We start from the raw sequence: 17,981 nt of genomic DNA, 5'->3' as shown, positions 1-17,981 counted from the left end.
ACAATAGAAGGTTACTGAAAGTTTAACAGCCCAAGACATTCCCGGGTTGCGGGTGCCAGGCAGGACCCCCCGGGGTCGGAGGTGCCAGGCAGGACCCCCCGGGGTCGGAGGTGCCAGGCAGGACCCCCCGGGGTCGGAGGTGCCAGGCAGGACCCCCGGGGTCGGAGGTCGGAGGTGTCGGAGTGCCACGCAGGTACCCCCGGGGTCGGAGGTGCCAGGCAGGACCCCCGGGGTCGGAGGTGCCAGGCAGGACCCCCGGGGTCGGAGGTGCCAGGCAGGACCCCCCGGGGTCGGAGGTGCCAGGCAGGACCCCCGGGGTCGGAGGTGACCCCCGGGGTCGGAGGCAGGACCTCCCGGGGTCGGAGGTGCCAGGCAGGACCCCCCGGGGTCGGAGGTGCCAGGCATGACCCCCCGGGGTCGGAGGTGCCAGGCAGGACCCCCCGGGGTCGGAGGTGCCAGGCAGGACCCCCCGGGGTCGGAGGTGCCAGGCAGGACCCCCGGGGTCGGAAGTGCCAGGCAGGACCCCCGGGGTCTGAAGTGCCAGGCAGGACCCCCCGGGGTCGGAAGTGCCAGGCAGGACCCCCCGGGGTCGGAAGTGCCAGGCAGGACCCCCGGGGTCGGAAGTGCCAGGCAGGACCCCCGGGGTCGGAAGTGCCAGGCAGGAGCCCCGGGGTCTGAAGTGCCAGGCAGGACCCCCGGGGTCGGAAGTGCCAGGCAGGACCCCCGGGGTCGGAAGTGCCAGGCAGGACCCCCGGGGTCTGAAGTGCCAGGCAGGACCCCCGGGGTCGGAAGTGCCAGGCAGGACCCCCGGGGTCTGAAGTGCCAGGCAGGACCCCCGGGGTCTGAAGTGCCAGGCAGGACCCCCGGGGTCTGAAGTGCCAGGCATGACCCCCGGGGTCTGAAGTGCCAGGCAGGACCCCCGGGGTCGGAAGTGCCAGGCATGACCCCCGGGGTCGGAAGTGCCAGGCAGGACCCCCGGGGTCGGAAGTGCCAGGCAGGACCCCCGGGGTCGGAAGTGCCAGGCAGGACCCCCGGGGTCGGAAGTGCCAGGCAGAACCCCCGGGGTCGGAAGTGCCAGGCAGGACCCCCGGGGTCGGAAGCGCCAGGCAGGACCCCCGGGGTCGGAAGCGCCAGGCAGGACCCCCGGGGTCTGAAGTGCCAGGCAGGACCCCCGGGGTCTGAAGTGCCAGGCAGGACCCCCGGGGTCTGAAGTGCCAGGCAGGACCCCCGGGGTCTGAAGTGCCAGGCAGGACCCCCGGGGTCTGAAGTGCCAGGCAGGACCCCCGGGGTCTGAAGTGCCAGGCAGGACCCCCGGGGTCTGAAGTGCCAGGCAGGACCCCCGGGGTCTGAAGTGCCAGGCATGACCCCCGGGGTCTGAAGTGCCAGGCAGGACCCCCGGGGTCGGAAGTGCCAGGCAGGACCCCCGGGGTCGGAAGTGCCAGGCAGGACCCCCGGGGTCGGAAGTGCCAGGCAGGACCCCCGGGGTCGGAAGTGCCAGGCAGGACCCCCGGGGTCGGAAGTGCCAGGCAGGACCCCCGGGGTCGGAAGCGCCAGGCAGGACCCCCGGGGTCTGAAGCGCCAGGCAGGACCCCCGGGGTCGGAAGCGCCAGGCAGGACCCCCGCGGTCGGACGTGCCAGGCAGCCCCCCCGGGGTCTGAAGTGCCAGGCAGGACCCCCGGGGTCTGAAGTGCCAGGCAGGACCCCCGGGGTCTGAAGTGCCAGGCAGGACCCCCGGGGTCTGAAGTGCCAGGCAGGACCCCCGGGGTCTGAAGTGCCAGGCAGGACCCCCGGGGTCTGAAGTGCCAGGCAGGACCCCCGGGGTCTGAAGTGCCAGGCAGGACCCCCGGGGTCTGAAGTGCCAGGCAGGACCCCCGGGGTCGGAAGTGCCAGGCAGGACCCCCGGGGTCGGAAGTGCCAGGCAGGACCCCCGGGGTCGGAGGTGCCAGGCAGGACCCCCGGGGTCGGAAGTGCCAGGCAGGACCCCCGGGGTCGGAAGTGCCAGGCAGGACCCCCGGGGTCGGAAGTGCCAGGCAGGACCCCCGGGGTCGGAGGTGCCAGGCAGGACCCCCGGGGTCGGAGGTGCCAGGCAGGACCCCCGGGGTCGGAAGTGCCAGGCAGGACCCCCGGGGTCGGAAGTGCCAGGCAGGACCCCCGGGGTCTGAAGTGCCAGGCAGGACCCCCCGGGGTCTGAAGTGCCAGGCAGGACCCCCGGGGTCGGAAGTGCCAGGCAGGACCCCCGGGGTCGGGGTGCCAGGCAGGAGAAGTGCCAGGCAGGACCCCCGGGGGAGGTGCCAGGCAGGACCCCCCGGGGTCGGAAGTGCCAGGCAGGACCCCCGGGGTCGGAGGTGCCAGGCAGGACCCCCGGGGTCGGAGGTGCGAGGCACGACCTCCCGGGGTCGGAGGTGCCAGGCAGGACCCCCCGGGGTCGGAGGTGCCAGGCAGGACCCCCGGGGTCGGAGGTTCCAGGCAGGACCCCCGGGGTCGGAGGTGCGAGGCACAACCTCCCGGGGTCGGAGGTGCCAGGCAGGACCCCCGGGGTCGGAAGTGCCAGGCCGGACCCCCGGGGTCGGAGGTGCCAGGCAGGACCCCCGGGGTCGGAGGTGCGAGGCAGGACCCCCCGGGGTCGGAGGTGCCAGGCAGGACCCCCCGGGGTCGGAGGTGCCAGGCAGGACCCCCCGGGGTCGGAGGTGCCAGGCAGGACCCCCCGGGGTCGGAGGTGCCAGGCAGGACCCCCCGGGGTCGGAGGTGCCAGGCAGGACCCCCCGGGGTCGGAAGTGCCAGGCAGGACCCCCGGGGTCGGAGGCGCCACGCAGGACCCCCCGGGGTCGGAGGTGCCAGGCAGGACCCCCGGGGTCGGAGGTGCCAGGCAGGACCCCCGGGGTCGGAGGTGCCAGGCAGGACCCCCCGGGGTCGGAGGTGCCAGGCAGGACCCCCCGGGGTCGGAGGTGCCAGGCAGGACCCCCCGGGGTCGGAGGTGCCAGGCAGGACCCCCCGGGGTCGGAGGTGCCAGGCAGGACCCCCCGGGGTCGGAGGTGCCAGGCAGGACCCCCCGGGGTCGGAGGTGCCAGGCAGGACCCCCCGGGGTCGGAGGTGCCAGGCAGGACCCCCGGGGTCGGAGGTGCCAGGCAGGACCCCCCGGGGTCGGAGGTGCCAGGCAGGACCCCCCGGGGTCGGAGGTGCCAGGCAGGACCCCCCGGGGTCGGAGGTGCCAGGCAGGACCCCCCGGGGTCGGAGGTGCCAGGCAGGACCCCCCGGGGTCGGAGGTGCCAGGCAGGACCCCCCGGGGTCGGAGGTGCCAGGCAGGACCCCCCGGGGTCGGAAGTGCCAGGCAGGACCCCCCGGGGTCGGAAGTGCCAGGCAGGACCCCCGGGGTCGGAAGTGCCAGGCAGGACCCCCGGGGTCGGAAGTGCCAGGCAGGACCCCCGGGGTCGGAAGTGCCAGGCAGGACCCCCGGGGTCGGAAGTGCCAGGCAGGAGGCAGGACCCCCGGGGTCGGAAGTGCCAGGCAGGACCCCCGGGGTCGGAAGTGCCAGGCAGGACCCCCGGGGTCGGAAGTGCCAGGCAGGACCCCCGGGGTCGGAAGTGCCAGGCAGGACCCCCGGGGTCGGAAGTGCCAGGCAGGACCCCCGGGGTCGGAAGTGCCAGGCAGGACCCCCGGGGTCGGAAGTGCCAGGCAGGACCCCCGGGGTCGGAAGTGCCAGGCAGGACCCCCGGGGTCGGAAGTGCCAGGCAGGACCCCCGGGGTCGGAAGTGCCAGGCAGGACCCCCGGGGTCGGAAGTGCCAGGCAGGACCCCCGGGGTCGGAAGTGCCAGGCAGGACCCCCGGGGTCGGAAGTGCCAGGCAGGACCCCCGGGGTCGGAAGTGCCAGGCAGGACCCCCGGGGTCGGAAGTGCCAGGCAGGACCCCCGGGGTCGGAAGTGCCAGGCAGGACCCCCGGGGTCGGAAGTGCCAGGCAGGACCCCCGGGGTCGGAAGTGCCAGGCAGGACCCCCGGGGTCGGAAGTGCCAGGCAGGACCCCCGGGGTCGGAAGTGCCAGGCAGGACCCCCGGGGTCGGAAGTGCCAGGCAGGACCCCCGGGGTCGGAAGTGCCAGGCAGGACCCCCGGGGTCGGAAGTGCCAGGCAGGACCCCAGGGGTCGGAAGTGCCAGGCAGGACCCCCGGGGTCGGAAGTGCCAGGCAGGACCCCCGGGGTCGGAAGTGCCAGGCAGGACCCCCGGGGTCGGACGTGCCAGGCAGGACCCCCGGGGGCGGAAGTGCCAGGCAGGACCCCAGGGGTCGGAAGTGCCAGGCAGGACCCCCGGGGTCGGAAGTGCCAGGCAGGACCCCCGGGGTCGGAAGTGCCAGGCAGGACCCCCGGGGTCGGAAGTGCCAGGCAGGACCCCAGGGGTCGGAAGTGCCAGGCAGAACCCCCGGGGTCGGAAGTGCCAGGCAGGACCCCCGGGGTCGGAAGTGCCAGGCAGGACCCCCGGGGTCGGAAGTGCCAGGCAGGACCCCAAGTCAGCCTAATTTCGCTCCACGAAACAAATGTTCAACATTAAAAACTCTGAAATAATGTACTTTAAAATTATTATTATTATTATTATTATTATTATTATTATTATTATTATTATTATTATTAGCGAAAAATGCAGTTTACCCATCCTCTCTTTCTCCTGTCTTACTTCCGTCACCTTGTCGTAGAACTCCAGTAGGTCTGTGACACAGGAGTTCCCATCCCTGAAGCCTTGCTGGTTGTCATGTATGAACCAGTTCCTTACCAGTTGCTCCACCATTCTTCTCGTGATAATAAGATCTATAACTTCACAGGTCTGTAGTTAAGTGCTGCCTGTGTCTCCTTAAAAACTAGGACTACATTTGCTGTCTCCCATACCTCAGGCAGTTGCCTTGTTTCGGTAGACTTGTTGAAGAGTGTTCCAAGCGGCACACACAGCGCCACTGCTCCCTCTCACGGGACTGATGGGACAGATTATCTAGTCCCACCACTTTCCAGGTATCTGACTCACATTGCAGTTTCTTCACCTTTTCCCCAGTTATGTGTATTATGTCTAATGCTTGCTGGTGCACTCTATGGCTTCGGTTTGCTACTCCCTGTTTATTCCTTATGAGTTCCCCCACCTTCCTTCTTCAGTCTCATTACCTGGTCCCCTGATTCTTGTCTTCCTCCTAAAGTGTATGTGTGTGTGTAATATATATATATTTACATATATATGTCGTGCCGAATAGGTAAAACTGGTCAATTAGCAAGAACTCATTTAAAATTAAGTCCTTTCCAAAATTTTCTCTTATACGTTTAAAGATATATATTTTTTTTCATTTATGTCAATGTAAAAATTAATAATTTTGTACTAAAAAAAATTAGAAAACTTACCTAACCTTATTATAACAAGCGCAATTTAATTGAGCCTAATCCAACTAAATATATTTTAGATAAGTCTACAATAATTTAATAATAAACAAACAATGAAATATATTTTTCGTTAGGTTCAGAATGATTTTTGCGAAATTACTGAATACAAAAATTTTTGCTTGCCTTGTTCGGCAAGAAGAGCGTTGCTATAAGCCAAAATTGTACGACATATATTTTTATATATACACACACCTCCGAGCGCTTTCACGAGTTCTCACATTGTCATATATATCCATCCTAGTAATATAGCCTTGTTACATCTGTTTTCAAGACAGAGAAGGAGTGGGGGAGGGGAGGTACTCTTATGTGCCTCGTCACGACTCCATCCACGTAACAGTTAGTGTTCTTCCCTCACTCGTTCCCTCTGACAAATTTCCCGAGAGAATTGAACCCACTGCAGTTCGTCTCCGAAATGGAGCATTTCGCCAGTGCCATTACTAGTGCGAGTATGTGGGGGGCCAGCAGCCATCGTCTCGACACCCCTTCCCCTGAGACGCCATTATAGACAACAAGGCGATACCTATGTCTAACTTCCTCTGTGAGAGACAACACCTCACTCCACCCACAAACCTGCCTTCTGTAACGCCGGTTCAGTTTACATCAAAATAATTATTGTTACCTTACGTATCTCTGAAGAATTACCTTCAAGTCCTTTCTTGAAGGTAATTCTTCAGATATATGATGGTAGTAAGTTGATAGACAGCAACCACCCAGGGATGTATTACCGTCCTGCCAAGTGTGAAACGGAAACCTGTAAATGTTTGACATGATGGTAGGATTGCTGTGTCTTTTCTGTCTCACAGACACGCGGGACAACAGATATATCTTGCTACTTCTACTTGCACTTAGGTCACACTACACATGCATGTACGTGACTATATAAACACACACCTCTGGGTTTCCTTCTATTTTCTTAATAATTCTTGTTCTTGTTTATTTCCTCTTATCTCCATGGGGAAGTGGAACAGAATTCTTCCTCCGTAAGCCATGCGTGTTGTAAGAGGCGACTAAAATGCCGGGAGCAAGGGGCTAGTAACCCCTTCTGAATATATTACGAAACTGAAAAAGAAAAACTTGTTTTTTTTCGGGGGGAGGGGAGGTCACCCTGCTTCGGTGGGATACGGCCGGTATGCTCACACACACACACACACACACACACACACACACACACACACACACACACACACACACACACACACACACACACACACAGCCACACTTCAGCCACAGAGTAGTCAGTAAGTGGAATAGTTTGGGAAGCGATGTAGTGGAGGCAGGATCCATACATAGCTTTAAGCAGAGGTATAATAAAGCTCACGGCTCAGGGAGAGTGACCTAGTAGCGATCAGTGAAGAGGCGGGGCCAGGAGCTCGGACTCGACCCCCGCAACCTCAACTAGGTGAGTACAACTAGGTGAGTACACACACACACACACACACACACACACACACGCACACACGCACACACGCACACACACACACAAGTGGAACAGTGGAAGTGGAACAGTCTGGAGAGAGATGTAGTGGAGGCAGGAACCATACATAGCTAAGACGAAGTATGATAAAACTCATGGAGCAGGGAGAGAGAGAGGACCTAGTAGCGTTCAGTGAATAGGCGGGGCCAGGAGCTGAGTCTCGACCCCTGCAACTACAATTAGGTGAGTACACACACCTTTGATGACTTTGGACTCTTCCTACTCCCGGAGGTCAAGTTCTGAAGACTAGTGTAGTGTCACTAACAAAAGATTCGTACAAGTGTCGGGCTGTGCAGGGGCTCTCTGCTCAATTTTACACACACTATCCCTGAGTTTACCTATATCTTGAGACAGACTCTCACGATCGTATTCAAACTTTCAACATATAAGAATTTTATGGTTGGTATTAAAGTGGGTAGATGGCACTTTGTATATTTTTTTTTTAATTATGTAGTGCCTGTGATATACCTGTGATGGTGGCAGCAATAGTTGTAGCAACTGTGATGGTGGTAGTAATAGTTGTAGCAACTGTGATGGTGGGAGCAATAGTTGTAGTAACTGTGATGGTGGTAGCAATAGTTGTAGTAACTGATGGTGGCAGCAATAGTTGTAGCAACTGTGATGGTGGTAGTAATAGTTGTAGCAACTGTGATGGTGCAAGTAATAGTTGTAGCAACTGTGATGGTGGCAGCAATAGTTGTAGCAACTGTGATGGTGGTAGTAATAGTTGTAGCAACTGTGATGGTGGGAGCAATAGTTGTAGCAACTGTGATGGTGGTAGTAATATTTCTAGCAACTGTGATGGTGGTAGCAATAGTTGTAGTAACTGATGGTGGCAGCAATAGTTCTAGCAACTGTGATGGTGGTAGTAATAGTTGTAGCAACTATGATGGTGGTAGTAATATTTGTAGCAACTGTGATGGTGCAAGTAATAGTTGTAGCAACTGTGATTGTGGTAGCAATAGTTGTAGCAACTGTGATGGTGGTAGTAATATTTGTAGCAACTGTGATGGTGCTAGTAATATTTGTAGCAACTGTGATGGTGGTAGCAATAGTTGTAGCAACTGTGATGGTGGTAGTAATATTTGTAGCAACTGTGATGGTGATAGTAATAGTTGTAGCAACTGTGATGGTGGTAGTAATAGTTGTAGTAACTGTGATGGTGGTAGCAATAGTTGTAGCAACTGTGATGGTGGTAGTAATATTTGTAGCAACTGTGATGGTGGTAGTAATATTTGTAGCAACTGTGATGGTGGTAGTAATAGTTGTAGCAACTGTGATGATGGTAGCAATAGTTGTAGCAACTGTGATGGTGGTAGTAATAGTTGTAGCAACTGTGATGGTGGTAGCAATAGTTGTAGCAACTGTGATGGTGGTAGTAATATTTGTAGCAACTGTGATGGTGGTAGTAATATTTGTAGCAACTGTGATGGTTGTAGTAATATTTGTAGCAACTGTGATGGTGGTAGCAATAGTTGTAGTAACTGTGATGGTGGTAGTAATATTTGTAGCAACTGGGATGGTGGTAGCAATAGTTGTAGCAACTGTGATGGTGGAAGTAATATTTGTAGCAACTGTGATGGTGGTAGCAATAGTTGTAGTAACTGTGATGGTGGTAGCAATAGTTGTAGCAACTGTGATGGTGGTAGTAATAGTTGTAGTAACTGTGATGGTGGTAATAATATTTGTAGCAACTGTGATGGTGGTAGTAATAGTTGTAGTAACTGTGATGGTAATAATATTTGTAGCTGTGAACTGTGATGTGATGATGCTAGTAATAGTTGTAGCAACTGTGATGGTGGTAGCAATAGTTGTAGCAACTGTGATGGTGGTAGCAATAGTTGTAGCAACTGTGATGGTGGTAGTAATAGTTGTAGCAACTGTGATGGTGGTAGCAATAGTTGTAGCAACTGTGATGGTGGTAGTAATGATAGTTGTAGCAACTGTGATGGTGGTAGTAATAGTTGTAGTAACTGTGATGGTGGTAGTAATAGTTGTAGCAACTGTGATGGTGGTAGCAATAGTTGTAGTAACTGTGATGGTGCTAGCAATAGTTATAGCAACTGTGATGGTCCTAGTAATAGTTGTAGCAACTGTGATGGTGGTAGCAATAGTTGTAGTAACTGTGATGGTGGTAGCAATAGTTGTAGCAATTGTGATGGTGGTAGCAATAGTTGTAGCAACTGTGATGGTGGTAGCAATAGTTGTAGTAACTGTGATGGTGCTAGTAATAGTTGTAGCAACTGTGATGGTGGTAGTAATATTTGTAGCAACTGTGATGGTGGTAGTAATAGTTGTAGTAACTGTGATGGTGGTAGCAATAGTTGTAGCAATTGTGATGGTGGTAGCAATAGTTGTAGTAACTGTGATGGTGCTAGCAATAGTTGTAGCAACTGTGATGGTGCTAGCAATAGTTGTAGCAACTGTGATGGTCCTAGTAATAGCTGTAGCAACTGTGATGGTGGTAGCAATAGTTGTAGTAACTGTGATGGTGGTAGCAATAGTTGTAGCAATTGTGATGGTGGTAGCAATAGTTGTAGCAACTGTGATGGTGGTAGTAATAGTTGTAGTAACTGTGATGGTGCTAGTAATAGTTGTAGCAACTGTGATGGTGGTAGCAATAGTTGTAGTAACTGTGATGGTGGTAGCAATAGTTGTAGCAATTGTGATGGTGGTAGCAATAGTTGTAGGAACTGTGATGTAGTAGTTGTAGTAACTGTGATGGTGCTAGTAATAGTTGTAGCAACTGTGATGGTGGTAGCAATAGTTGTAGTAACTGTGATGGTGGTAGCAATAGTTGTAGCAATTGTGATGGTGGTAGCAATAGTTGTAGTAACTGTGATGGTGCTAGTAATAGTTGTAGCAACTGTGATGGTGGTAGCGATAGTTGTAGTAACTGTGATGGTGCTAGTAATATTTATAGCAACTGTGATGGTGCTAGTAATAGTTGTAGCAATTGTAATGGTGGTAGTAATAGTTGTAGCAATTGTGATGGTGGTAGCAATAGTTGTAGTAACTGTGATGGTGGTATCAATAGTTGTAGCAACTGTGATGGTGGTAGTAATAGTTGTAGTAACTGTGATGGTGGTAGTAATATTTGTAGCAACTGTGATGGTGGTAGCAATAGTTGTAGTAAGTGTGATGGTGCTAGTAATAGTTGTAGCAACTGTGATGGTGGTAGCAATAGTTGTAGCAACTGTGATGGTGGTAGTAATAGTTGTAGCAACTGTGATGGGGGAAGCAATAGTTGTAGCAACTGTGACGGTGGTAGCAATAGTTGTAGCAACTGTGATGGTAGTAATAGTTGTAGCAACTGTGATGGTGGTAGTAATGATAGTTGTAGCAACTGTGATGGTGGTAGTAATAGTTGTAGTAACTGTGATGGTGCTAGTAATAGTTGTAGCAACTGTGATGGTGGTAGCAATAGTTGTAGTAACTGTGATGGTGGTAGCAATAGTTGTAGCAACTGTGATGGTGGTAGCAACTGTGAGTAGCGTAGTAACTGTGATGGTGGTAGCAATATTTGTAGTAACTGTGATGGTGCTAGTAATAGTTGTAGCAATTGTGATGGTGGTAGTAATAGTTGTAGCAATTGTGATGGTGGTAGTAATAGTTGTAGCAATTGTGATGGTGGTAGTAATAGTTGTAGCAATTGTGATGGTGGTAGTAATAGTTGTAGCAATTGTGATGGTGGTAGTAATAGTTGTAGCAACTGTGATGGTGGTAGTAATGATAGTTGTAGCAATTGTGATGGTGGTAGTAATAGTTGTAGCAATTGTGATGGTGGTAGTAATAGTTGTAGCAACTGTGATGGCGGTAGTAATAGTTGTAGCAACTGTGATGGCGGTAGTAATAGTTGTAGCAATTGTGATGGTGGTAGTAATAGTTGTAGCAATTGTGATGGTGGTAGTAATAGTTGTAGCAATTGTGATGGTGGTAGTAATAGTTGTAGCAACTGTGATGGTGGTAGTAATATTTGTAGCAACTGTGATGGTGGTAGTAATAGTTGTAGCAACTGTGATGGTGGTAGTAATGATAGTTGTAGCAATTGCGATGGTGGTAGTAATAGTTGTAGCAACTGTGATGGTGGTAGTAATATTTGTAGCAACTGTGATGGTGGTAGTAATAGTTGTAGCAACTGTGATGGTGGTAGTAATGATAGTTGTAGCAATTGCGATGGTGGTAGTAATAGTTGTAGCAATTGTGTGATGGTGGTAGCAATAGTTGTAGCAACTGTGATGGTGGTAGTAATAGTTGTAGCAACTGTGATGGTGGTAGTAATAGTTGTAGCAACTGTGATGGTGGTAGCAATAGTTGTAGCAACTGTGATGGTGGTAGTAATAGTTGTAGCAACTGTGATGGTGGTAGTAATGATAGTTGTAGCAACTGTGATGGTGGTAGTAATGATAGTTGTAGCAACTGTGATGGTGGTAGTAATGATAGTTGTAGCAACTGTGATGGTGGTAGTAATAGTTGTAGCAACTGTGATGGTGGTAGTAATAGTTGTAGTAACTGTGATGGTGGTAGCAATAGTTGTAGCAACTGTGATGGTGGTAGTAATAGTTGTAGCAACTGTGATGGTGGTAGTAATGATAGTTGTAGCAACTGTGATGGTGGTAGCAATAGTTGTAGCAACTGTGATGGTGGTAGTAATAGTTGTAGTAACTGTGATGGTGGTAGCAATAGTTGTAGCAACTGTGATGGTGGTAGTAATAGTTGTAGCAACTGTGATGGTGGTAGTAATGATAGTTGAAGCAACTGTGATGGTGGTAGTAATGATAGTTGTAGCAACTGTGATGGTGGTAGTAATAGTTGTAGCAACTGTGATGGTGGTAGTAATAGTTGTAGCAACTGTGATGGTGGTAGTAATGATAGTTGTAGCAACTGTGATGGTGGTAGTAATAGTTGTAGCAACTGTGATGGTGGTAGTAATAGTTGTAGCAACTGTGATGGTGGTAGTAATAGTTGTAGCAACTGTGATGGTGGTAGTAATAGTTGTAACAATTTTTCAGTTTACCGAAGGTTTTCTTTTTGTTTGGTGTCTTTCCTGACAGTTTCTCAGTTGTATATGTTCAAGAAATCGCAATGAGACTCGCACGGGGCCAGGAGCTGTGACTCGACCCCTGCAACGATATATAGGTGAGCGCGCGCACACACCCTTACATACCAGTAAACATTTCCCCCCTTGGGTCAGCGCCCCCCGCTGCCCAGTCCCAGATCAGGTCTCCCGGTTGATCTGGCCAATCAGACTGTTGGTGCCCTCAAACACATTGGATATACCTCAATGTAGGCACCACAGCCTTAGTTATACCTCCGATATACCTTTACCTTTGATGAGTTACGGGAGTCTACTCCCTGAGCCCGGCCATGGGCCAGGCTCGTCTGGTAGGTGGTGAACAAACTTTACGAACTTAAGTTCCCTCTAAAGACAGCAAAGGGTACCTGATTCCTAAGTCCTAAGTTACGTGTTCTATAATTCTAAGTTAGAAAACAATCTACATCTCACTTTGTTTTCCAAAGAATGTAGCGTGCCGGTTAAGGTACAGGTGATACTACTTGTATCTGGTCTGGGAACGAGTCGCGGGGGACGTTGACCCCTGAAGCCTGATATTTGACCGGGCCGCGGGGGGTACTGACTCATGGAGCCAGATATTTGAGCGGGCTGCGAGGGATAGGGGAGGGAAGGCAGATCATTGGAGCCAGATATCTGAACACGCTGGAACATGTTTCCAACGTGTTGAAAATACGCTGGTTCACGCTGTTTACGTGTAGGTAAACACCCTGGGTCACGTAGTCAACATGCTGGTTCACGTTTACAACGTGCAGGAAACACGTTGGAACACGTTGTTTACAATGTACAGGTAAACACGAATTTATATCCATTCTGTAATACGGTGACCAAAACAGAATGCACTGGAAAACGTACAAAGGAAGGTGACAAAGTTAGTCCCATGTATCACAAATCTTCCTTATGAGAAGATCAGAAACTGGACAAGTATCTTCACCAGGTGCCAGATCAACCAGGTTGTGATGGATATGTGGGGCAGAGGGCCTCCAGCAGCAACAGCCTGGTTGATCAGGCAAGCAGCAACAGCCTGGTTGATCAGGCAAGCACCAAACGAGCCTGGGTTATGGCCGGGCTCCGAAAGTAATTAAACTCTCGAAATTCTTCAAAGGTATATCAAAGGTAAGGTAAAGATATAGATTGAGGGCCCTGAATCTGCACTCTTTAGAAAGGCGTAAAATTAGGGAAGATATGATTGAGGTGTATAAATGGAAGACAGGAATAAATAAAGGGGATGTAAATAGCGTGCTAAAAATATCTAGCCTAGACAGGACTCGTAGCAATGGTTTTAAGTTGGAAAAGTTCAGATTCAGGAAGGATATAGGAAAGCACTGGTTTGGTAAAAGAGTTGTGGATGAGTGGAACAAACTCGGATATAGACAGAAGTAATTCACAGCACCGTGTCAACCTATGCAGACGATACTAGGATCTGCATGAGGCTGTCATCTGCTGAGGACGCGGTTAACCTCCAAGAAGATATAAACAAAGTTTTCCAGTGGGCCACGGTAAACAATATGATGTTCAATGAGGACAAATTCCAACTACTCCGTTATGGAAAACTGGAGGAGATAATAACTAGAACAGAGTATACTACTGACTCCGGCCATACAATAGAGCGGAAAAATAATGTAAGGGACCTGGGAGTAGTAATGTCTGAGGATCTCACGTTCAAGGATCACAACAATGTCATTATAACATCTGCGAGGAAACTGACAGGATGGATAATGAGAACATTCAAAACAAGAGATGCTAAGCCAATGATGATCCTTTTTAAATCAATTGTTCTCTCTAGGCTGGAATACTGCTGTACATTAACATCTCCATTCAAGGCAGGTGAAATTGCAGATCTAGAGAATGTACAGAGATCCTTTACTGCACGTATAAGTTCCATCAAACACCTTAAGTACTGGGAACGCTTGGAAGCACTTGACTTGTACTCACTGGACCGCAGGCGAGAACGATGCATCATAATCAACACTCGGAAAATTCTAGAAAGAATTGTCCCGAATGTGCGCACAGAAATCACTCCCTACGGAAGCAAAAGCCTTGGCAGGCGATGCAACATACCCCCAGTGAAAAGTAGGGGCGCCATTAGTGCACTAAGAGAAAACACAATAAGTGTCAGGGGCCCAAGACTGTTCAACAGCCTCCCACCAGCAATAAGGGGAATTACCAATAGACCCCTGGTTGTCTTCAATGGGGAACTGGACAGATATCTAAAGTCAGTGCCGGATCTGCCGGGCTGTGGTTCGTACGTTGGACTACGTGCGGCCAGCAGTAACAGCCTCGTTGATCAGGCCTGATCCACCAGGAGGCTTGGTCATGGTGGTCCGCGGGAGCGATGATTCCCGGAATACCCTCCAGGTAGACTCCAGGTAGAGCTCACAACTACACTGTAATGACGTACTGTTTGTGACTCACTGCAACAATGCTCGCCACTCACCACTTCTTCCTTACAATGCTCGCCACTCGCCACTTCTTCCTTACAATGCTCGCCACCCACCACTTCTTCCTTACAATGCTCGCCACCCACCACTTCTTCCTTACAATGCTCGCCACCCACCACTTCTTCCTTACAATGCTCGCCACCCACCACTTCTTCCTTACAATGCTCACCACCCACCACTTCTTCCTTACAATGCTCGCCACCCACCACTTCTTCCTTACAATGCTCGCCACCCACCACTTCTTCCTTACAATGCTCACCACCCACCACTTCTTCCTTACAATGCTCGCCACCCACCACTTCTTCCTTACAATGCTCGCCACCCACCACTTCTTCCTTACAATGCTCGCCACCCACCACTTCTTCCTTACAATGCTCGCCACCCACCACTTCTTCCTTACAATGCTCGCCACCCACCACTTCTTCCTTACAATGCTCGCCACTCACCACTTCTTCCTTACAATGCTCGCCACCCACCACTTCTTCCTTACAATGCTCGCCACCCACCACTTCTTCCTTACAATGCTCACCACCCACCACTTCTTCCTTACAATGCTCACCACTCGCCACTTCTTCCTTACAATGCTCGCCACTCACTTCTTCCTTACAATGCTCACCACTCGCCACTTCTTCCTTACAATGCTCGCCACCCACCACTTCTTCCTTACAATGCTCACCACCCACCACTTCTTCCTTACAATGCTCACCACTCGCCACTTCTTCCTTACAATGCTCACCACTCGCCACTTCTTCCTTACAATGCTCGCCACTCACCACTTCTTCCTTACAATGCTCACCACTCACCACTTCTTCCTTACAATGCTCACCACTCGCCACTTCTTCCTTACAATGCTCGCCACTCACCACTTCTTCCTTACAATGCTCACCACTCACCACTTCTTCCTTACAATGCTCACCACTTCTTCCTTACAATGCTCACCACTCGCCACTTCTTCCTTACAATGCTCGCCACTCACCACTTCTTCCTTACAATGCTCGCCACTCACCACTTCTTCCTTACAATGCTCGCCACTCACCACTTCTTCCTTACAATGCTCGCCACCCACCACTTCTTCCTTACAATGCTCGCCACCCACCACTTCTTCCTTACAATGCTCACCACCCACCACTTCTTCCTTACAATGCTCACCACTCGCCACTTCTTCCTTACAATGCTCGCCACTCACCACTTCTTCCTTACAATGCTCGCCACCCACCACTTCTTCCTTACAATGCTCGCCACTCACCACTTCTTCCTTACAATGCTCGCCACTCACCACTTCTTCCTTACAATGCTCACCACCCACCACTTCTTCCTTACAATGCTCGCCACTCACCACTTCTTCCTTACAATGCTCGCCGCTCACCACTTCTTCCTTACAATGCTCGCCACCCACCACTTCTTCCTTACAATGCTCGCCACCCACCACTTCTTCCTTACAATGCTCGCCACCCACCACTTCTTCCTTACAATGCTCGCCACCCACCACTTCTTCCTTACAATGCTCGCCACCCACCACTTCTTCCTTACAATGCTCGCCACTCACCACTTCTTCCTTACAATGCTCGCCACCCACCACTTCTTCCTTACAATGCTCGCCACTCACCACTTCTTCCTTACAATGCTCGCCACCCACCACTTCTTCCTTACAATGCTCGCCACTCACCACTTCTTCCTTACAATGCTCGCCACCCACCACTTCTTCCTTACAATGCTCGCCACTCACCACTTCTTCCTTACAATGCTCGCCACCCACCACTTCTTCCTTACAATGCTCGCCACCCACCACTTCTTCCTTACAATGCTCGCCACTCACCACTTCTTCCTTACAATGCTCGCCACTCACCACTTCTTCCTTACAATGCTCGCCACCCACTTCTTCCTTACAATGCTCGCCACTCACCACTTCTTCCTTACAATGCTCGCCACCCACCACTTCTTCCTTACAATGCTCGCCACCCACCACTTCTTCCTTACAATGCTCGCCACTCACCACTTCTTCCTTACAATGCTCGCCACCCACCACTTCTTCCTTACAATGCTCGCCACTCACCACTTCTTCCTTACAATGCTCGCCACCCACCACTTCTTCCTTACAATGCTCGCCACCCACCACTTCTTCCTTACAATGCTCGCCACTCACCACTTCTTCCTTACAATGCTCGCCACTCACCACTTCTTCCTTACAATGCTCGCCACCCACCACTTCTTCCTTACAATGCTCGCCACTCACCACTTCTTCCTTACAATGCTCGCCACCCACCACTTCTTCCTTACAATGCTCGCCACCCACCACTTCTTCCTTACAATGCTCGCCACTCACCACTTCTTCCTTACAATGCTCGCCACCCACCACTTCTTCCTTACAATGCTCGCCACTCACCACTTCTTCCTTACAATGCTCGCCACCCACCACTTCTTCCTTACAATGCTCGCCACTCACCACTTCTTCCTTACAATGCTCGCCACCCACCACTTCTTCCTTACAATGCTCGCCACTCACCACTTCTTCCTTACAATGCTCGCCACTCACCACTTCTTCCTTACAATGCTCGCCACTCACCACTTCTTCCTTACAATGCTCGCCACTCACCACTTCTTCCTTACAATGCTCGCCACTCACCACTTCTTCCTTACAATGCTCGCCACTCACCACTTCTTCCTTACAATGCTCGCCACTCACCACTTCTTCCTTACAATGCTCACCACCCACCACTTCTTCCTTACAATGCTCACCACTCGCCACTTCTTCCTTACAATGCTCGCCACTCACCACTTCTTTACTTACAATGCTCTCCACTCACCACTTCTTCCTTACAATGCTCGCCACTCACCACTTCTTCCTTACAATGCTCGCCACTCACCACTTCTTCCTTACAATGCTCTCCACACACCACTTCTTCCCACTCACCACTTCGTCCTTACACTGCTCGCCTCTCTCCACTTCTTCCTTACAATGCTCGCCACTCACCACTTCTTCCTTACAATGCTCGCCACTCACCACTTCTTCCTTACAATGCTCGCCACTCACCACTTCTTCCTTACAATGCTCGCCACCCACCACTTCTTCCTTACAATGCTCGCCACTCACCACTTCTTCCTTACAATGCTCGCCACTCACCACTTCTTCCTTACTTCTTCCTTACAATGCTCGCCACGCACCACTTCTTCCTTACAATGCTCGCCACAATGCCACCACTTCTTCCTTACAATGCTCGCCACTCACCACTTCTTCCTTACAATGCTCGCTTACAATGCTCACCACTTCTTCCTTACAATGCTCGCCACTCACCACTTCTTCCTTACAATGCTCGCCACCCACCACTTCTTCCTTACAATGCTCGCCACCCACCACTTCTTCCTTACAATGCTCGCCACTCACCACTTCTTCCTTACAATGCTCGCCACCCACCACTTCTTCCTTACAATGCTCGCCACTCACCACTTCTTCCTTACAATGCTCGCCACACACCACTTCTTACTTACAATGCTCGCCACCCACCACTTCTTCCTTACAATGCTGCCACTCACCACTTCTTCCTTACAATGCTCGCCACTCACCACTTCTTCCTTACAATGCTCGCCACC

General features: G+C 52.1%; 1 protein-coding gene across 5 annotated transcripts in view; it reads right to left on the bottom strand.

Moving 5' to 3' along the window:
- Positions 1-17,981, bottom strand: part of Spn (protein phosphatase 1 regulatory subunit spinophilin) — a 571,930-nt gene that overhangs the window by 271,689 nt on the left and 282,260 nt on the right. The gene's annotated exons all lie outside the window — the stretch shown is intronic.

The sequence above is a fragment of the Cherax quadricarinatus genome, chromosome 5 (genome assembly GCF_038502225.1).
Source record: "Cherax quadricarinatus isolate ZL_2023a chromosome 5, ASM3850222v1, whole genome shotgun sequence".
NCBI classification, from domain to species: Eukaryota; Metazoa; Arthropoda; class Malacostraca; order Decapoda; family Parastacidae; genus Cherax; species Cherax quadricarinatus.
The sequence above is the reverse complement of the archived record's forward strand: the minus strand, read 5'-3'. Positions and strand labels throughout refer to the sequence as shown.